Source organism: Dreissena polymorpha, chromosome 7, assembly GCF_020536995.1.
Source record: "Dreissena polymorpha isolate Duluth1 chromosome 7, UMN_Dpol_1.0, whole genome shotgun sequence".
NCBI classification, from domain to species: Eukaryota; Metazoa; Mollusca; class Bivalvia; order Myida; family Dreissenidae; genus Dreissena; species Dreissena polymorpha.
This window is the reverse complement of record NC_068361.1, coordinates 91,599,772-91,623,770: the sequence shown is the minus strand read 5'-3', so window position 1 is coordinate 91,623,770 and position 23,999 is coordinate 91,599,772. Positions and strand designations below refer to the sequence as shown.

Genomic DNA, 23,999 nt, shown 5'->3' with positions numbered 1-23,999 from the left:
TCCTTGATTACTAAAAGAGCCATTCATGTAATACGGTATTGGTTGAAAATTATTCAGTTAAAAAGATCACAAGTATGTAAAGTGTATTTATAGCCACATGTGTGAGAATTTAATAAATAAACCAAATAAACATTCTTGGGTAAAATCTGTTTGTAATCTGTTTTAGGCATTAGGCTTTCAATATGCATGGCTAAACCAAGGTGAAGGTGATGAAAAGTGCGTTTTTTCCTTGTTAAAGTCTAGATTAAATGATACATTTATCCAAGATTGGATGTCAGAACTTAATGATTCTTCAAGAGCAATAAATAACAGGCAGTTTTGTAAATTTGAATTGCAACCTTACTTAAAAAAGGTTAGAATAAATAAGGTTAGATCTGATCTTTGTAGTTTAAGGGTTTCATCCCATAGACTAGATATCGAAGCAGGCAGATTGCATAAACCTGAAGCCATACCGTTTTCAAGATAGAAAATGTCAACATTGCAATGTTCTGGAGGATGAATATCATTTTATTATAATATTCCTTATATGATAATCTTAGGAAATTGTATATGAATAAATATTGTTGGAAAAGACCAAACATGATAAATGTATTGAATTAATTCAATCGGATAATGCAAGTACCAACATAAACTTAGCTATGTATGTACATAAAGCATTTAGTCAAAGAAACTTGTATAAATAGTATTATGATTAATTGTATATACAATTCATTACTCAAACCTGACTTCTCGCTCTCTTGAAGACTCGCCTTTGCTGTTATTGATGTTATCGTTATAGCATTTATTGTTAAATGTGATGCTAAATGTTGTCAAAAATTTGTATTGTCCTAGACCTTGCCTGTATTGAAACCTTACTTAACAACTTATGAAATTCAATACTGATCACATGTTATGCCTTTATATATGTTACTATGTTTTGATCATGTATACTCATGGACTGTATGTCTATTGTATATATTGAATAAACCATAAACCATAAACCATACACGCTGATTCGCCGAGTCAGATTATCTTTCAATACACGTACGCATAAATCAGAAATACAGTCAGTGCTATTCACAAAAATACTCTGCAAATCATTATTTCTGCGCATACTTTTCAAACAAAACGTAAGGAAGTGACATCTATCGTACATGTTATAAGCATGGACTTGGTTATTTGTATTTGGTTATGTTCAATCACGTGTTAAGTATCATGCAGAATAAGATTGCCGACAGCGTGTTTGCAAGGGATGTCGTACCAGTGCATGCATTTGCTTAATGTGGGCTTCGCTTGATGCTCAAAATTGGTAATGCACGGTCATTTACTTATGCAAAACTACTGCCCCTGACATTTTCTTTTTTTTAACTAAAACCGATCTTTAAGTCAAAACATGTTTTGCAGATACTGATTTGTATCACATAAAACCTTAAAAAACATGTTATAATGACTAGCTAAGTTTTTCAAATGCTTAAAATATTGTTAGAATTAAAATAAGAAATGACCAATAATCATTAAATAATTGATATTTAAAAGGAATTATCAGTCGGGGTTTTTAATAGACCAACTCCATCCGAGAGGTTACCTGTGAAGGTATAATCATACATTGGAGAGACATACCCGTGCTTCGTACAAACAGAAAGTTGACAGATTTTCAATATTTTTGACAATGTAAATGGTCTGTTCTCGTTTTAAACCATATCTACCATTATTTCATACAACTTATTAAATCAATGCGATCAAATGTTTGAATTATACACGCCAAAAAGATTTAAAAATAATAAAACTCATATTCAATTGCGGGACATCCCTCGAGTGTGTCGCTTATATATAATTAATCACTAAAGAAGCAGAGAAAATAAACATATAACTACAAAGCAGCATTGTTATAACGTTCCTTGCAATACTTACTTTGAATGATCCGTGTCCCTTTTTAACAATAAATTGTTGTTTTGTAGATGATCATCCACACAAAACCTTGTTTTTATCCGAGAATGACCGGTACCGCATCCAAGAGGGGTACCGATATAGCGTTTTCATCCGAGAGGGGGACCGATATGGTTATACACCGTGAGTATCTGACGCGGTTGAGAACACACAAAAAATTGGTATCGCGAATACCGTATTATTTTTCATATGTTTTTTAATTAAATTACTTAATATAAAAAATCTATTTCCAAGCTTTCGAACGATGGTTACTTCTTAAATATTTAATTAAAAATGATATTAATTTGGTGATCTAAAATTGAAGATCGCGTCTAGCAGCCGCTTAAATCGACCGCGGCTGCTAGTAAAAGTTGTGATTTTAACTCGGAGCAATAACTTGAATAGTTCAAATAAACAATTGAAAATAACACAGAAAAAGACGTCAATCTATAAGCTTTCTAATGAATGTTATTTGTCAAATTTCTGACTAAATATGACAAAGTAATAATTTATTTTACAGTGAAGACGACGATATTTTTACCCGAAACTCAGCCGCAGTTGGAAGGCAAAAAGTAATTACTTTGTGTTTAACTCGTCATATCTTTTTAATTTTGTATGCATTGATATATAATAGAGATTAGATATTTAGAAAGAGTAACATTTCAGCTTTCTAAAATGGGTAACATTTCAAATAGTGAATAATAAATGACGTGACAATCGGTATTTAAAATTACCAAAGTCAAATATCATCTCGGTTAACACCGTTAAGCTATTGCGCGTTATCGATAAAATAAAAAATAAATCGGCTTTTCTGACTGGATTATCAGCCACAACAGCATATTTTCGCCGTTATTGGATTTATGCATGGAGTTGCGTTAATATACATACAATATACATACCTGGTTTTAATACTAACACAATATGTATTTTAAAAATATTAATTTTTTCAGTTACAACATAGGTCAATCAAAATGTGTATTGCCATGGATGTTATTTCTTTTATAATTAAGGAAGCACATTTCTTCATAAAACTCGTGTAACACATTTGCTTCTAAAAAAATCACCCTGTCACTTCAAAACTAAATATTAAAATTTTCCTTAAATTAAAGAGAAATGCTTCAAGACTGTAAAAATGTGGTGACATATAACCTGATGGAACATGCTTGAACACACCAAACAACATGTCATCACAGGGCCCTCGTTTGGCCGTTTTTCCCCCTCAAAATAGTATACTTCCCCCCCCCCTATTTCAGCTAAAAAATTCCCCTCTCCAATTTTTTAAAAATAACTTTTATACCTATGTTGCAAGCTGGTATCGTGCTATTAACCCTTTACAACTTAGATACGTATTTTGACACATTTGTAGTCCCTGAGAAACTTAAATTTAATCAAAGACCTTTTTTACTAAATTCAAGTTTTAAAGGCTTCTTTTCTAACCCTTAGATACTGATGAGCGGAAAACAGCATACAACCTTAACAGACTGCGAGTTAATCGCATGCTGTTCTGGTTTTATGCTGTTTGCACATAGCCATTTTCACTTTGCTTCTGAGTGGGGAAGGGTTAACCTTTGGTTTAATGTATATTTATGTAATTTACATTAAAATATAGCAATTTTAAGTGTTGAATGGTTGGTGAAAAGATCTTCTAAAATTCACCTTTCCGCCCAAAACGACGCGAAATTCCCCCGTCTATGGGCTCCGGCCCCATTCCCCCAAAGTGTAACAAGGGCCCTGCATCATCACTAAATGTTGCTGTCAAATAAAGCTTATCCCAATTTTGGGACATATATACAGCCATAGAGACATGACTGAAAGCCCCCCCACTTCCATTTATGGAAAGGCATCTGAAATGTTAAGCAAATATAGGGCTGGGTTCATCTAAAATTAATATCTACAGAAAATGAACATCTGTTGATGTAGATGTACCAGTCTCCTCAACATCAAACTGAACAAATGTCCCAAAACACAGACGGCACAGTTAACAATAACATAAATTTCAACAGTTTTTAAAGTCAAGTTTCAGCAACCAGTTATTTTGCTGTCAGTTACAACAACTCCTACAATATAAGGACTTTACCTTTTGAGTACTAACGCAAGAATTTTGCATAATTCACTTCAAAACAATCCCCACAATTTGAGGACTACATTTGGAGCAGTAAAACGAATGCTTTACAGAACTCAACTCTCAACAACGCCTACATACTTGAACCCATATTGAAATGAATATGAGGACTATAATTTGTTTACTTACACAATTACTTTGCTGACACCACTCATAAAAGCTATCCATGTACTCCAACAATACGAGGAATTTACCTTTTAAGGACTAACAGATGTTTTACAGTATCCAACTCACAACAAACAAACTCCTACAGTATCAGGGCTCCCACTGCCATTCGCAATCATCGCCAAATGCGAAAGTTTTAGAAAATTGGTGATACAAATCTTTCATTTTGCGAAAACAACTGGCGCTTAAATCAATTAGATGTTGAGGCCAAAAGAGCAGTCTCTAGCATAAGTTGCCCCATTTACAGGTCATGCAAAGTTGAAAATTTAAATGGACAGTTAGGATCCATAAGACTTATTGAAATTGTTCATAGATGATTCATTGATGAATTGCCTTGTGCTATTTAAGTATGGTTCTGCAAAGTTAAATGGATCATTAAAATGACAATCAAGAATGAGAAAATGGGAAAAGGTAATCTCTGCTAAAATATAGCTCTTTTCCTGGCACTAGCAAATTGCCAATAAATAATGGACTCATTTACAGGTCGGCTTTGGAATCGCTGATGTTAATTGAGATTGTAAATGATTAAATATATATATTTGTAACAAAGTATACATTTGATTAAACATTAAATTGCTGAAAATTTACAAGGAAGTGAAACAAGAAACTGAACATTACTGGTTTAATAACATTTTTATAAGTAAATACACCTGTACAAGAAAAAAATCATAATCATACGGTTTTATTTTACTTATGTCTTAAAGAATTGAAATGCAGCCTGTTCAGTGTTTGTTTCGTTAAAAATCGGGTCCGATATTTGGTCTCATTCCAAATTGAAAAAAATATAGATTTTTCCCAAATGAACCTAAAAATTTCCAATTGAAGTTTTACACACAAACACAAATTTCTTTATAGTTTCAACATTTTGTATACTGTGAACCATTTATTTTCGTTAGCACGAAATTTCGTCCTTTTTTAAAAAAATGACTTTTTCGTCAGCACTTAAATTCGTACATTTCTGTTTTTGAAAAAAAAGGTCCGATTTGTTTGTAATGTTTGTAATACATGTAATACGCGGTTGCAAAAAATCGTGCTGGGGAAAGAGGGGTGACACTTGGTAGTCACTTGCAGGAGGTGGGCCTTGTTTGGCATATGCCAATTAACAAGTCTCTTATTTCAGGTGATAGTAACTGTCCCTTATTATTTTATGTCATTGACACGTTCTATGTTATGATTAGCGGATAAGTGGGACTGAATAACCGTTATCGAGTGTTTTAAACAACGAAGCCATTTGTCAATTAGTCTTTTTCCATTACAATCACGGACAACCAAACACAAATCAATATGTTCTTTATTAATTTGTAATAAGAGCGCAGAATATATTTCAGTCAGGTGTTGATCACATTGATTGATTGATTGATTTATTTATTTCGGTATGGAATACACATACATGGACATTAAAAACAACATGTATTATACAGAATAGTAGAACACATGAGAATAAATAAACCATGACATGCACACCAAACACCAAGGATAACACAAAAAAGAGCGACTCTTATTTCCATTGTGGTCCTTTGTGCTGGTGGCATAACCTAGAGAGCTTTTAACTTACAAAAAGTAGTTATTAAACATTGACCTTAAAATAAAGTTCATATGAGTACACATTGTTAAATGGAATGGTATCACAGATAATTGGCCAAATTATATTATCACAGTACAAATCTATGTTTGGCATTTTGTATTCACAGTAGGGAATAGACTATAAAGGAATATAAAGAAATATATTGATGGATTACAAAAAAGCTAAACAAAAAATACTTGAAATTAATACACAAACTTTCACACAACGCAATGTCCTTAAAACCTAATAAAAAGAATTGAATATCAATTAAAGGAAAGCTGATAAAAACAATATCACATCTTCAGCAATTAAAATAATATTAAATGACTAGATCAAGATGAACTGATTAAAATATTCCTATACCGAAACAAAAACGATACATAGATAATAATGGTATAAACATGGTAAAATTATAAACTGTCCATCAGGTATTTCTTAACTGCTATTTTGAATGAAGGTAATCTTCTTATACTGGATATGTCAGCAGGTAGGCTGTTCCACAAGGAGCAACCAAGAGAGCAGAAGGATTTGGAACCAAAACCTTTGACCTTTGGAATTGCAAAAGCACCCCTACTACATGACCTTGTCTTATATGAATGGACAGAATCCTGGGGGATAAACGACTCTCCCATATAAAACGGCCACCGGAAAAACTTTGCGAAACCGAAATTTCGCAAACTTAAGTACCCTTTTTCTTGAAGGTTTGCTTATTTGTGATAAAGTATAAGATAAAAGTCTAACTTGTGATTAATAATTGGTTATTTTTGCTTGTTAAATGCGTTTTCTTCACTATGAACTTTATTTGCAAAGTTGGGGTTCCCATGGGATTTTTGTAATTTCCCATGGGATTTTTCATTATCCCATGGGAATTTTGGTTTCTCCCATGGGATTTTTCTCCAGCTTTTTTTATGGGAGAAAAAATCCCATGGGATTTTCAAAAACATAAAACACGTTCGTTTGTGCTTAGTTATCGATTTTAAGCATTGTTAAAGCATTTGTGCTTATTTTCGTTCAATTTACTTTGATAGAAAAAAAATCCCATTTTTTTATGGGAAAAAAAAATCCCATGGGATTTTTTTCTGATTTTTAGAGATTTATTCATGTAACCTTCAGAAACACTACCTTTTAACAAATGATGAGCATTTCTCGCGATTTCAACGCGTTATATCGTGTTTTAAAATAATAAAAAAATCCCATGGGATTTTTCTGTCCCATGGGATTTTTTTGTCCCATGGGATTTTTTTTCCCATGGGATTTTTTTTCCAATGGGATTTTTTTCAAGGTATAAGTTTCTAAAAGCTATATAATAATAATAATTATAATAATAATAATAATAATAATAATAATAATAATAATAATAATAATAATAATAATAATAATAATAATAATAATAATCGTGCTCAATATGATGAATTTGTACTTTTAAGCGACTAACATTTTTATTCGAGCCGATCGTCGAGTCCGAATGGTGAGTATAAGAGCAATTTACCTGTACAAATAAATCTCAATTGTGAAGAGAACGCTACCGTACTATAAAATAATCTTGATAATAAGTCATATCATTTCTCGACAGAAAATGAAAACAGTATCCATATTGATGTCAGCAATGTCCCCTGCTATGATAAATATTGACAAAATGAAAAACCTTGACAATAATTCCGTGTCGAATACGCATAAGATTATAGCAATCAAATTCATATAAGCATTGATAAGATAATTTGCGAAAATGGGTCTTATGTCAAATACGGCAAGCGTAGCTCCATTCCATAATGTCCGGTATTAAGTCACGTCAAGTTTCGTGGTCGAATTATAGCATAATAATCATTTTCACATTACGCGATTCATATGAGTTTCCCTACATATATTGTGTTAAAATTTATGTTACACTAATGTGCGATGATGAAAAGGGGATTTCGGTAATTCTACATTCGCCCGCCTAGTACCGAAATCCCCATATTTACGCCTTAAAGGGTCAATAGGTCATCGGTATGAATGGTTTTTGACTTCACATGAATGTTAAGGTGCAACAAATTTGATATTAATTTTAATTATTAAGCACTCTTGACAGCATTAAGTTGCCTTTCAGTGGGGATTTCGGTAATTCTACACTAGAACTTAAACGCGCGCCGGTACCGAAATCCTGCTGTACAAACCTTCAAGTGTCAACAAAATTATTATAGTGTTTTTTTTCATTAGCAACCAGTGACATGTATTATCTCCCATTCGGTTACTTCTTTTGGAAAATAATTAGCGGGGATTTCGGTACTGCTACATTCGTACGCCCAGAGCCGAAATCACCCATGTTTACGCCAATCCCCCATATTACGCCTTAAAGGGTCTATATGTCATTATGTTTGGGTTTTGGCTTTGCATTAATGTTGATTTGTACACAATCATATTAGTGTTAATCATTTAAACACTCTTATCAGAATATTTTTTCCATTATTAAATAGTTTATTAATGTGAAAAATGTGTAAACGAATGTAAAAAAGGTAAAATGTACATTTAAAACATTGGTTACACAAAAGTATATGTAAATATAACATGACATAGTAATAATAAGTCTTCAGAAAGTATTTTCCAAACAAATCTGATGAAACAAATGATATCGTACTACCTTATTTACAATATGCTATACACTTTTGCAATTTAGTTATCAATGTTTAATCAAAGCATAAATCAGGATAATATGTTGCCTTTTAGCGGGGATTTCGGTAATTCTTAACAAGCACATAAACCCGCGCCGGTACCGAAATCCCCGCTGTACAAACCTTCAAGTGTAAAAAAATACTGATTTAGGTTTAAATAAAGGGAACAATAGTATTTTTGGCCACCAAAAAGCACTTCCGCGTCAACAAAACGATTGAAATTATGTCAGAAACCCAGCTTTTCATTGTATATATTGCAATACACCATCGGCCGCCGAGAGCGGAATACTGCGCTTGGCCGCTAAACAATGTGGATTGCATCAAATTAAATGTCAATTTTCGATTTTATTACAAAAATAAACACTGCCTTTTTATAAATATGTCAAGCACGTACACTTAACAAAAAAATCGATATATCTTTATGTAATGTAGAAAAGTAAAGCGCTTTATATATAACAATGTTTTATAATGTCTCTCTGGTTGAGAAAAAAAACTAAACAAAACCATGTAGAACATATATGTTTTCATAATTAAAAAAAAATATTTAATGATGCACGTGATGTTTTATAATTGATATAAGTTCACGTGTCATTGAACGAGTTAAGGGAGAAATGCGAATTAAATTACACATAATTAAAAAATGATACTATACTGTCAGCTTGATTTATAAATTGTGTTCCATCGCGCCAATATATTCATTGTTCCATGAAATTGTGTATAAAAGCAAAACGATTGAAATTATGTCAGAAATCCTGCTTTTCACATGAAATGATCTTTAACACTTTTTTTATTCCAATCAGGTAATTAATAATAATAGGGGAAGTCTATACTGTGTATTAGAAACTTGTTGTGGTGATCCCTATCTTATCCGCTCAATACACATCCACCTGGCTACTGAACAGAAACAATTAGATTTACTTCCAAAATAACTGATTTCATTAATTGCTAACTTGTTGTCTACATTTTAAATTAACAACGATAATGGATCAACATCACCGTTGCACAATTATTAAGTTCACAGTAATCTGTACTTTAAATAGATAGCCTAATTAAAGACGGTGCTAATAAAGAACAAAGCGTGAATGTGGATATTAAGAAATTAGATCCTTTTTTGCATGACACTGGCAGTATATCATTTTATCTTATATAAATAAGCCACATTTAAGACATGGATAAAATTAAAATAAGACACATTTGCATCTTTCATTTCTTGAAAAAAAAAATAAGCACGCAGTCACATATAAATAAGATACATTGAAGACACAGAAAAAAATAAATAAGACACATTTGCATCTTTCACTAAATTTTCTTAAAAAACATGTGAAACTGAAGAAAAACATTTATTACTGACACATTATTCTAAAAGTCGACTGACAACTTAAGTTCAAAGAGGGATTTACAATTAAATAAGATCCATTTTCGCATGATGCTGGTTGTAGAGCAAGCAATACATTTCTTACTGACACATTATTCTAAAAGTCGACAGGCAACATAAATTCAAAGAGGGAACCACAATTAAATAAGATCAATTTTCGCATGATACTGGTTGTATAGCAAGTAGTCACATATTAATTACAGCTTGCATTAGTTGCAATAATTTTGTTAAGTGCGCGTGCTTCTGAACGTTGCGTTAAGCGAGAGTGTTGCCATTTTGTTAGTTTTATATTTTGGTATTATGTATGATTATTGCTTGTTTTGAATTTGAAATAAACGCTTTCTGGCAAATAAGCATCGTCTTAATTTTAATACAAATAATGAACATTTGACATACAAAATGTCCAATAACATACCGGCAATAACATTATATATATGTTAATTTCTGTGCATGTTTATACCGAAATTATAGCCGACATCGGCAGTTAGGGAAATTTAGTGACACACTTTAACACATCAAACATGCATGATAGTTCTTTTTTCATATGATATTCCCCTGGTTGCTTACCGGTGTATTGGTACAGTTGATAACCCCGCCGGGACTACAGTAGGGTGCTAATACACACGTGTATCGTGTTCAATACAATCGTCTTAATTTTAATGCAAATAATGAACATTTGACATACAAAATGTCCAATAACATATCGGCATTAACATTATATATATGTTAATTTCTTTGCATGTTTATACCGAGATTATAGCCGACATCGGCAGTTAGGGAAATTTTGTGACACACTTTAACAAAACAAACATGCATGATAGTTCTTTTTTCATATGATATTCCCCTGGTTGCTTACCGGTGTATTGGTGCAGTTGATAACCCCGCCGGGACTACAGTAGGGTGCTAATACACACGTGTATCGTGTTCAATACCCGATCCATGCTACAACGTGTAAGAACGGGAATTTCGGTAATTCTACCTTTTTAAGCTTGCGCACCTCTAATGGGCACATATCCAAATATAATTTAATTAATTATTTTCCTAATCAGCATCATTTCACTAAACTACATGCAAATTTGTAGGTAGCTTTCCTTTCTTAAAAAAAAATAAACCGATTTTTTCAAAACCACCCTCACGCTCGGCTTTTGTCCAGTTTATTTTCACCCCTGGGGTATATAAAAGTTCCATAATTCATTCAAATTTCCAAATGTGGGCATGCAGTTGGTGTGTACAGATGCAGTAAAGGTGTTTAAAGTTTAAACAAGATGAAATAAGTATTCTTTTACAGACATTTATTTTTTACAAATTTTAATCTATGGAATAGCGCCATGAAATGTAAGTGATTTCAGCCAAGTAAAAATTGGGTCGGTTAAAAACAAAGTGTCATAAAATTCAAAATAGTATCATTTAAGTTATATTTTAAATTAAGTTTTTATAGAAACACTATATACAGCAAAAATACCAAAAAATAGACAGATTTACCGTTTACTTTTTGAAATAAAAATAAAAATGCAACATGCATCATTCGTATTTTCAGCAGTAAATTAATCAATTTAGCCATAACGTTGTTTTAATTTTAAAATTGAAGGATGTGCATACAATTTTCAACATATTTAACAATAAACATAGCTTATGTGCTATATTAAATCAAATTACGTTAGAAAAGAAATAAAACGCGTCGCAAAAAGTATGCGATGTCGGCAGGAATCGAACCTGCGCGGGAAAATCCCAAAAGATTTCAAATTTATCGCCTTACCCACTCGGCCACGACAACTTTACATCTGTGTAACCTTAAATTAGATATATATAAGTAAACAGGTAAAAAGGCTCGCTCGATCTTTGAAGAAATCGCGAAATCGTATTTTTCAGATGATAATTGGATCAAAGTCAATATTTATAGTGAAAATAATGTAATCTAAATGAATAAGTTAAACATATATCAAAATTCGAAGTTTGAAAAAAATAAAATGCATCTCTCGGAAATAAGCGATCATTGAAGATCGCCAATGGCTTATGAAGTGAAAGGACAGTTGAAAGTTTCCATTTTGCACTTTAATGATTCTGATAATATGGTGACAAAGGCAGTAGTCCTATGCAGTATTGTGTTTGACCGGAGAGTAGCGTGATCTGTGTCGGTGTTGGGCGCTCTGAGGGCGCAATCCGGCTACATAGGTACATAGAAACCTCTTGTGGCTATAGTCCATGGATCGGGTTCGGCAGACAGGGAACATGTAAATTTTTATATGTATGTTTTATATCTTAATTACCTAAACGTATATTTATCCTGGTTACTTATTTACTGAGGTATGAGTTAGTCGCAATGATTGTAGATACGTTGTACTATATTTAGTAAGTATTTGGAGGACGAGTGGCACGGGCACGCGCTTTATTATCACTTATGCAAGGAACGCGTTTTGTTTATATACGTATTTTTGATATTCCGATAGGCTTAAGGGAGGTAACTTATTCAAGTAAAACGCGATATTTTTTGCAATGCCTTTTTATAACTCTTGTTTAATTAATTACATACGAATATACAGCTAAATTTAAGATGATTTTTACCAGAAAAAAATTTCGGAGAAAGATATAATGAGATTTAGATATTCCATAGAATGCGAGTCTCCATATATATTTTCTATTGCAGGGGAGGTAATTAAAAAAAAATAAAGTCTCCGAATTGGTCTTTGTTGTATCTATTTACGTTTATTTTCAAGCTTATGGCGATTAAAAAATTAATTATTATTAGTATATGCTCACGTGGATATTGGTACGGATATATCGTGTTCATATAACTGTTACTACATCCATTTCATTCATCATTCAGGTCGGGCTACACAAATCTCGTGAAGAGGCTAGTAGGACCTTTAAACAAACTCTCATACACACACTCTTCACTCATCGTGGCGCTCTCGCATGTCTGAGGCGATATATAAGATCGATGTCATATATAATACTGTATTCGCTGATATTTTCGGTTGATATGTTTGATTGCGTAGGACGCAATGAATATAGTGTATTTATATTTAATCGAAGTGAGCTCATTGTTGTTTCTGGCGGTATTCAATTTCTGGTAATAGTTTCGCGATTAAAGACGTCGGTTCTCGGTTAGGTGTGGAATGTTCTTATTTGTTAATGTGCCAAGTGCTTAAAGGCGGTTTATCGCACTTTATTAGTCGGCGTTTCAAGAGAATGGGTAATAAATGCAAATCAGTAGGTGCTTAGAAGACTTAAGTACGGCAAGAACCACAACTCACTCTGCTAGGAACGATTACCACTGCCTGTCTGCAGCAGACGACAAATGATTCTGCTCTAGCAGTGAATGTATATACCAGCTTGTAAACGCCATTGGCCAGTCTAGTGTTTATCATTAAAATATGCACATATTGGCTGCTTTCATGGAAAACGAGGCTTAATGCACGTCAAATAAGATTAGCCTGTGCACAATGATAAGCATATGCAATGCGAACAAGCTAATCAATGATATTTTGATTCAATTTTTCATATTTATACCAAGTGAGTTTTCATTTGACCGCCTTGCGGATACAGATCCATTAGCATGTGCTTGTGTATTATAATAACAATTAATGAGTTAATTTACTACTTACAGTATCGTTATTTTCATCAACATCATCGTTATCAACGTTATCATGATCATCATCATCAACATAATCATCATCTCATCATTATCATCATCATCATCATCATCATCATCATCATCATCATCATCATCATCATCATCATCATCATCATCATCATCATCATCATCATCATCATCATCATCGTCATCGTCATCGTCATCATCATCATCATCATCATCATCATCATCATCATCATCATCATCATCATCATCATCATCATCGTCGTCGTCGTCGTCGTCGTCGTCGTCGCCCTCGTCCTCGTCCTGCTCTTCAGCCTCCACCGCATCATCAGCAGCAGCATCGTCATCAGCAGCAGCAGCATTATCGTCACTATCACCAACAACATCGTTATGGTCGTCATCGTCGTGATCATCATCATCAGTGTCATCATCATCATCATCATCGTCATTGTTATCGTCGTTGTTCTCCTCCTCGTCGTCGTCATCGTCATCATCGTCGTCATCGTCATTCTCATCGTGAACAATTTCAACAACCGTAAAACCTATCGCTCAGCTCATTTTTGCAGTGAATTCGGATGTTATATCAAATCTTTTTGATTAATAGAGTTTGCTGCTTAATGTATTAATAACTAAATAATAATTTTGATAATATTGAAAATAAATGGTTTCAATTTTATTTATCCGTTTAAGATGCAGTATTTGACCAAGTCAATTTGTCGCTAAAAGCGTTACGAGTTGCTATTGAAACTATAATCGCATTCCGATAAAAATGGTGTCTGTATTAGGGCCTGTTTAATTTCTACGCTTAATTGCAATTCATAAAAATATTTTTAAGGGTACCGGTATATCTAGACACACTCTGTTATCCAAACAATCCTTGTGATCATAAACAAATAAACAATGAAATATAAATAAAATTAGATGATAAAAAATGGTATCTTCCTTTTTGCTGTTGCTAGTTATCAACAGAGTAGCAAAACTTTTAAATATAAATTATATTCAATTCATAGCACGCTTAAAGATTTGAAGTTTATCAAAATCTATAAGCACAAACATATTTATGTTTGTTAATACAAAGCTGTAGCAGTTTTCTGATTGCGCTTGAAAAGATGTGATTGTTGTTGTTGCATTAATAGTATCATTAGTTTGTATTTCCAGATTAGGTATTCCACCATACATTTTGTTTTTAATCAGATGTCTTATAATTGGCATTGCAATATTTCAATAACGAGTAATCAACACAATTGACTTTATATATTTTAATTGTTTATCCATATTATCATTAACACTTGAGGGAAAAATAAGCTGTGTCATTTTTTATTTTTTATTTTACTGATGGTTCAGACAACTCTGCTTTTACTATATGCCGTAATAATTATAAGTTTCCGTTCACTTAAAGATATTGTTTTTCGTGTTGGAAAATTTAAATACGAAAAATATTTAGAGACAAGTGTGTTATGTTTGTTTGTCAATTATTTAATTGAAGTAGAAATAATACATCAGTGTACATAATTTTATTGTGTTGTTCCCTTCGTTCTTTACTTTAAAAATGCAACTTAACAGCTTTGCAATCAACTGAAATAATATATAAAAAGTAAAAACAATAAACGTTTGGCTTTCTTAATACGATATCATTTCAAACGCTGTTGGAAGGAACCATTGCTTATTAGAGGTTTACAAGGTAATTTACCCAAGTACGCAAATGTAATGGTCGATTGCCCTTAGGCATGATTCTGTTTTATTACTTTAATCCGGTTGTAAGAATGCATGACCGCAGGGTCATCAGATAAGCAAAAACAGGGTCAACATCTGATAAAATAGCGCTGTTTAACTGACTGTACGAAAATCCGTATGTCCGAAAATTTAGAATCATGAAAACATAAATATTTTGGCTTAAAAAGGAAATGTAAGAAAATTTAGAATGTAAGAGAAAATACGGTGGTTTTATGGTGTTAAAATCGATTAGAAATAGCAAAACCTAAAGACATTATCTCAAGTGTGATTTTCAAAAGATTTTATATGAATGTACACACACGGTAAAACTAGTCTATTAAAATGAAATACCTTCATTGGTTCTCATGTTTTTAATATTTATTAAACATAGGTATTTGTGAACACTTGTTGTTATATAATATTGAAATGTACACGCATACTGAACATAAAATCATTAGCATAACGGCTAAGTTGGTTTTTACTAAGATTGCAATAGTGTTTATTTTATTATTATGAATCTTATGACGATAATTTTGAAATTATGACACAGAGTATCTGAAGAAGATATATACATAATCACATATGTTGTTGTTGTTGTGGTTATTGTTTCAATATTTTTATGAGTATCATACATTCAATGACGAAGAGCTATTAATTTGTCATACAAACACCATAATTATTATTGGATTGCGGAGATTAAACAAATCGATTCCCTAGTAACTGATATAACTGATACATTTTTTGAGCGACAATTTGAAACTAAATCTTGTATTATTTAAATTTGATTATTTTAATTGCAGACTTTTTTATTAACCCCAATTATTGTGTACGCAACGTTTCTTTTATTTAAATCGCTGAGTACGAAGCATCAAGCTATTTTTTAATTAATTGACAGTGATCTTTAATGTATGTCATAATATAAATTAAAATCAATCTTAATTAAAGCTTGAGCGGTTGGTTTGTAATAAGTTTTGTAAATGTTGCTGTAGGATATGTATGCACAATAAATACTAACGCTCTGGCATATTGTGATGGTGATATGATTATATATTGCACAATGAATATGTGATGATGTTCTTGTGATAATATTGAGGCTATAATTAGTTTTTGAATTAAGCTAGCTAATTTCAAATAAGATACAAACACATCCCAATCCTAAAATTATCAGTAAGTTATAGTATTGTTTGCCTCTAGGCGCATAATTAATTGAAGGCCTAGTTTATCTGTTAATCCTCGCCCCATGTGGTGTCCCAGTGTGTACACTGATATTAATACACGATGTATTGGTCCACAATTAAATCTCTTATAAAAACATGTCTCTCAGGTGACTGTAAAATGGCTGTGTAGATACAACAAATACTACTACAACGGAGACTAAGATAACACATGTTACAATTAATTTGTCTTCCTTGCGTTCTTCTTATACGACAAACACTTCTAAAACAAAAAAGCAAAAAGCCGCTACTGCTACTGCTTCGGCTACTCTTACTGCTACTGCTACTGCTACTGCTGCCGCTGCCGCTGCCACTGCCAAGGCCGCTGCCACAAGCCGCTGCCACTGCCGCTGCCACTGCCGCTGCCGCTGCCACTGCCACTGCCGCTGCCACTGCCGCTGCCAGTGCTGCTGCTGCTGCTACTGATAGTGCTACTGCTACTGCCACTGCTACTGCCACTGCTACTTGCCACTGCCACTGCCGCTGCCACTGCCGCTGCTGCTGTTGCTTCTGACCGTGCTACTGCTACTGCTGCTGCTGCTGCTTCTGCTGCTGTTGCTGCTGCTACTGTTACTGCTACTGATACGGCTACTGCTAGTGCTACTTCTACTGCTACTGCTAGTGCTACTGCTGCTGCTGCTGCTGCTGCTATGCTACTGCTACTGCTACTGATTCTGCTACTGCTACTGCTGCTACTGCTGCTGCTGCTGCTACTGCTACTATTGATAATAATTCTCCTTCTACTTCTCTTTCTAATATTGCTAGCGATGCTTCATAATTTATTTTTAAATGTATCATTTTGTTAAAACAGGAAAGAACTGTTTTATATATTTTCTTAAAGGGATCTTTTCACGCTTTGGTAAATTGACAAAATTGAAAAAAGTTGATTCAGATTCGTAAGTTTTCGTTTTAGTTATGATATTTGTGAGGAAACATTAATACTGAACATTAACCATGCTCTAATATAGCCATTATATGCATCTTTTGACGATTTTAAAACCTAAAAATTATACAGCGTTGCAACGCGAAACGATTGAATAATTTGGAGAGTTCTGTTTTTGTCGTTAAATTTTGTGAAACTACGAAGATTGCTTATATAAGGTATAAAATACGTCGAGAATGTGTACTCGGCGGAATAGCTCAGTAGGCAATAAGCGTTTATACTACAGGACTCTGCAGGACTCCAGGGGTCACTGGTTCGAACCCTGCTCCGGGCAATGTACATTTCCTTTTTTTTTTTTTCTTGATTTTTTTACTGGAGCTTTTATGATCCAATGTTTACATTTATCAATATAAAGCATTTAATGAATAAGTTAAAAAAAATGCCAAAATCTGTGAAAAGGCCCCTTTAAAGGTGTAAAGAATCTAAACTTTCTGCGATTAAAGTTTTATTTAACTGGATTAGTATAGGCCACATAACAGACGCTATTGTACTGATTTGTACTAAACAACATTTTGTCATAATCAACAGTTTTAACATGCCGCAGTTTCCTTGGAAGTTGACCTTTGATTGGAGTTATGTATAAAACATTAACAAGGTATTTGTTGACAGTTTGTCCTGTCACGATTATATATTAGTTGAGCCAAACGTGTGATAAAGATCCCTTTTGGGGTGGCGATAAATACTATTTATATTGTTCAACAGTGGGAGACTGAGAAAACATATGTTACAATTAATTTGTCTACTTTGCCTGCTTCTTCTTTATATATTTTTCTTGCTAATCGTTTAAGTTTAGTTTTAGTTAAGTAGGTATATCAATTTACATTTTTTGATAGATATTTATTTGGATAGTAATGGTATGTTTTATTTGACTTGACATCATTGAACCGGTTTATTCATTGATAAGATCGGGATCTCCACAGGTGTTTAATCTCGATTGTTAGGTGGGGAGAAGGGTCCGAATGATAATGTTGTCGTCGGCTTACGAATCACATTTCACAAGTTTTAGACAAAATGCATACGTTATAACCTAATTTAAGTATTACATAGATAATAACTTATCTTTATTTTGATGAACTACGTTTAAGGTATAAAACTATAATTATCTATGTGTTGTGTGCCGCATACAGGCTCTAGGAGAAGTGCCCCCCCGGAGAACTGCCCCCCCAAAGATTTTTCACTGGGCGGAGAACTGCCCCCCTCACTGTTTTTTATAGGGCGGAGAACTGCCCCCCTGCCTGATTAATAAGGGGCGGAGAACTGCCCCCCTGTCAGAATTGATGACCCGGAGAAGTGCCCCCTAATTAAAGAAGTTTCGCGGCGATATATAAGCGAGTATTAAAATGACAATAACGCCAGTAACTTTCTTGCTATTATGTCTGGAAATTGAAGTGAAATTTCAAAAATAATATAAAGTTGTACAAGTAATAAAAGTTATAAAACTGAAAAAAAAATACCTGCCTCGGCATGGACGTCGCCATCTTGATAATCACGTGATTTTCGTCTATGTGAACAAAGAAAAACAAATCACTTTTTGCTAATAAAAAGTTTTCGCGGCTGAATTATTTGATATTTCCCCTTAATTAAAACAAACAATTAGCATGCAATTTAATCCATCCTTATGCAAGCTGAAACAATAATTTATTTGTTTGTTTTCGCCAATTACGGATTTGGACGGTTCAATATAATAAACCCGTAATGCGGCTTTATTCAATATGCGGCTTTATTCAATATGCGGCTTATTCAAAGCTAACAAGTTCTTAACAATTAAGGTCGGTCCGGTCTACCAATTAAAAGATCGCGGTGCTTATCGTTAACGGTAACAAGTTCTCTGCCTGCCTTATAGCTGCTAATTAAAGCAACTGTTACCGATTTTGTTTGTTTGGCATGTCGACATGATCTGCTCAAAATGCAAACTGTTGCCGTATGTGTGGTATTTATGTATGTTATTTGTATGTCACATGAATTTACTAAACAACATAAATAAATTGATTATGAATTCGACTTCACTTCACTTTTTTTTCTCAGTCAGCTAAATTATTGCCTTTGCTTTGCCTATTAATTTACTTTTTTATACGTAAATTTACGTTTTTTTTCCATGGGTCAATACTATCTTTATAATGTAAATTAAAGAGATCTTTTCACGCTTTGGTAAATTGACAAAATTGAAAAAAGTTGTTTAAGATTCGTAAGTTTTCGTTTTTAGTTATGATATTTTGTGAGGAAACAGTTATACTGAACATTAACCATGCTCTAATATAGCCATTATATGCATCTTTTGACGATTTTAAAACCTAAAAAAATATAAAGCGTTGCAACGCGAAACGATTTGAATAATTTGGAGAGTTCTGTTTTTGTCGTTAAATTTTGTGAAACTACGAAGATTGCTTATATAAGGTATAAATACGTCAAACATGTGTACTCGGCGGAATAGCTCAGTAGGCTAAAGCGTTTTTACTTCAGGACTCTGGCAGGACTCCAGGGGTCACTGGTTCGAAACCTGCTCCGGGGCAATGTTCTTTTCCTTTTTTTAATTTTTTTCTTGATTTTTTACTGGAAGCTTTTACGATCCAATGTTTACATTTATCAATATAAAGCATTTAATGAATAAGTTAAAAAATGCCAAAATCTGTGAAAAGGCCCCTTTAATTCCGATGTAACTTTTTCTCAATAAGTACTGAGTTGCACGTCTATATTTAGTTGCGACACATGGCCAGTATTAACACGCACGCGTTTCCTGTGTGGACCTCGACTATGTTTCGCGCTCTTATTAAAACACGACTTTTACATGGCATTCATGTATAGTGGAGTGGTGCAGATGCGTACCAAGGGCCTTAAACAGTATTATCCATGCCTCTAGACAATTGTGTTATTTAGTTCGATAAATGGTAATATACTTGTACTGAATTAAATTGTTTACGGATAAAATGTGTACGGCGATAACGTAAATTACCCTTAAGTATTGTTTCACTACGTAACTATAACTAATATGACACCGGGGGGGGGGGGCAGTTCTCCGCCCCGACAGATTTGATGGGGGCAGATATCCGCCTACTAATTCTGACAGGGGGCAGTTTCTCCGCCCCTACCGATTTGATGGGGGGGCACCTCTCCGCCACCTTTAAAATAAGGGGGGCAGTTCCTCCGGGGGGCAGTTCTCCGGGGGGGGGCTTTCTCCGGATACCCCGCATACATACCATCTTGCTTTTTAAATTTGATCACAACGGTCCGAAGTCATAAACATTCATTATGCATGGTTGCTAAAGCACAGTGTGTATACTAACTAACCTATTTTATTGTTGTTTGCTAGGGTTTATTATTATTATGTTTATTTTATTTTTATTTTTTTTTGGGGGGGGGTGGGGGGCTTTTATAGAAGATTTCAACTAGTCTTCAATTAACGAAAAAAAAATATTGGTATAGAATATAAAAGAGTAATAGACAGCTTCGCATGCTGTTCTATTATGGTGTTTTAACGCATATAATATGTATGGTTGATGAAGCACATTGTATGCTACCGATGTTTATTGTTGTTTGATGATGATGTTAAGTTGGTGTTGCTGTTGTTGTTAATGATGATGAGGAGCAGGAGGAAGAAGAAGAAAAGAAGAAGAAAAGAAGATGATGATATGATGATGATGGTGGTGTTGGAGTAGTGACCGACGACGACGATGATGATGATTTTGATTATGATAATGAGATTTGAATTAAATTAATGCGCAAGATTTTTCTTTTTAGCGGCCAAATGCAGATATCTGCGCTCGGCCGCTGTAAGGGTTATGTAATATTTGCAATCTACATAGGAGTCAATAGCAGATACCCAGCACCATATGCTTATGAGAAAACAAAAGCAAAATATTGGCAATCGCTGAAATCTCGAATATGACTTACTCATTTTATAAATGAAAACCGGTAACTATTTTAAACGGTTATTATATTGCAACAACTTAGCGGTGTTTTATCCAAAAAGACCATTGTTATAATTACAGGGACGTCAATAGGCCAAACTATTCAGGAAATAGATTTGAGTCGTCAAGGATAGATTTTGAGATCAATGTCGTCCGATGAGATTTAAAGGGAGTTTGAGGCGTAGGGACAATTCGTTCGAGTACGCGATCATTTGAGAACAAATTATGTTGAAGCTTTATCGGAATTCCGGAAATTTGCGATCGGTACCGATTTTTTCTGGTTCTTTTTTATTGATTCTGATAAGTTAGCGGCCGGCACGGACATGAATATTAACTGACGAAAACCTCTTCGCTACTTTCCGAAAATCTTCGACATGTTGCAAATATCCGTAATATTCCGCATTGTACTCACCAGAAATTGGCAACTAGAAAGACTACAATAAATCAGTTAGCTACGGCTCGGGCGGGGATTTACCTTTTATCCCTGTAAGGGACCTAATGCCCCAGACTACCGGCTATTTTTTTTCCGGAATTCGAACTTGATACACTTGATATCCCTGAATTAAATATTTTATCCGCACTTTTGATCTCTGATGCTGACTGTTAGTATTGTATTTGACTGGAATGACTGTCGTTATGTGTTTTTAAGATTAAAACAAGCTTACGAAGAACTTTGTGTTTGCTTTTTTTGTACGCTTTCTTTTTAAAAATGTATTGTCCGCCACGACGCAACAATTGACCAAATGTACCAGATTGTGGTCTCTTTAAAGTGCTATTTTTTACTGCCGTGATATCTTTAACAAACTACACATTATTGATCGTGGACGTTTTGTACTCTTATTTGAATTTGTTTCCCCAAATATGCTCTCTATTAGTAGATGTTTAGGTGACGATGTTCTAATTATAGATCTTACACGGCCAAGAAACACTAGATAGGTCTTTGCAAGAGAGCTGTTGGATATCGTGAATGCGTTCAATGTGGCCTGTTTATTTCAGAAAGCTATGTGCAATGTTTTATGGGGATTTCTATCAAATTGCCAATTGCAAAATTTGATTTAATTCATTCGACCCTACAAGCGGGAAACTTCTTCATTAAAGTCCAATGGGCTTTTAAGAAGTTCGTTGAAAGGCCAAATTTGACGTTAAACACAACGCCGAAAAAATTGCTACTCAGTCTTATTTATCACTTTTTTTGTAAGATTTACCAGTAGACGTTCTTCAGTGAAATTAAGCAACACACAGTGCCGACAAATATGGAAGGGTATTTAGGTAAAAATTACATCCTTCTTTGTGACTGTGTCATGATTCTTGATGGTACTTTCAATTAATATGTAGACACCTTTTCATGCTTGATGACACTTACATCTTGCCTGATGTCCAATGTCTATTTACATTCTGCTTAATGGTATCATGCATGTGTACAGATGCAACATTCTTGTTCGTTAATTGCATGCTGCATATGTGTATGTTGGTTTGTGCAGAGAGACTTGTGCAATAGGCGCAGTGCATAATGAAATCAAATATTAATGCGTTGTAATAAATTAACGCGATGGTAAGATGTGAGTTTCACCCAAGCACAAAGCAACATACTATCATGCATGATACAATGATGTCAATTGACAGTCATTCCGAAATGCTACGGAGGACTACGGAATTTACGGCGTATAACGGAAATTTTATGTTATAGGAGAAGTTGCGCACCTTTGTAAGATATTTGCTACTGAACCGAAATTAACCGCGTGTTTGTAGACTTAACTTTTTTTTGTTAATGACTACCATTTTTTTTACAGTAATTTACCTTCAATAACCAAAGAAAGTCTATGGATTATTTCAATATATGCTACTAATGCATGTATGCAGAGCTCCAGATAAACGCTTAAAGTCGTAAAAAATTGAATTAATTTAGTAAAAAAGTAGACTTAAATTCTGTGCGTACGGTTACACATTGGAAAAATAAAATAAGAATTCAAATGTGTGATCATGCGTAAAACTCATATCAATGCATATAATGTAAACATTTTATCAATGATTTCCCACTCGTCTAGGCCCTCATTACAATTATGAAATCAACAGCACTTTAACGTTATTATGAATAACAGACCATCTTTACAACAGTCGAAAAGCCGAACGTTTTCCATTATCTGGTCCTTTTATCGCAAAAAGTCTGCTGTAAACCGGGCAATTGTCATTAGCTCTCTTCTAACTATAAACCTAAATGCGGATGTGCCAAAAATTATATTTACATGAAAAAAAGAATTAATAATAGACTTTAGGCTGGATTATTATAGATTGTAAACCAAGATTTTGCTGAAAAAGTTATCTGGAACTTTGCATGTATGTTGAGGAAATCGATTACAGAATTTCAAATTTACTAGAGTACTTTTATATTGCACCACATAAATGCTTTAAAACTATAATATTGAAGTGCACATATAAACTTTATTATAGATGGGTAGGTATTTCGTGTCAATCTCTTTCACATATGAAAGAGCTGTTGGTCATGCTGCTTTAAGTACATATAGATGCATGACACAATTAGATTAAGCAAAATAAACACTAGGTTATTTGCCAAAGTCAAATATATATACGAGCAGTAAGAGCGTAATCGTGCACAGCGATACTTACTCTTGTAGAATTGAAAACTCTTATTGCTTTCTTTCGAATATTTCATGTGTCCGATCTAATATGCAATATGCCCGGTGTTTTTTTTTGGCGGATTAATGTTCCGTTTTAGATCCATAATAACGAATGCCTCAATATTTTCAAAATTAACACACCGGAATAATGTTCACGACATTTTTTCATACAATTGGATATAAATATTCTAGAGCTTAAGAAAAAAAAACA

The 23,999-nt window shown here is 33.7% G+C and overlaps 1 protein-coding gene and 1 non-coding gene across 2 annotated transcripts in view; one reads left to right on the top strand and one right to left on the bottom strand.

Annotated features, from left to right (window-relative positions):
• LOC127838617 (uncharacterized) overlaps window positions 1–23,999 on the top strand; it is a 414,202-nt gene that overhangs the window by 72,878 nt on the left and 317,325 nt on the right. The gene's annotated exons all lie outside the window — the stretch shown is intronic.
• On the bottom strand, window positions 11,472–11,553 carry Trnas-uga (transfer RNA serine (anticodon UGA)). Its single transcript has one exon. It is a non-coding gene; the product is annotated as a tRNA-Ser (tRNA).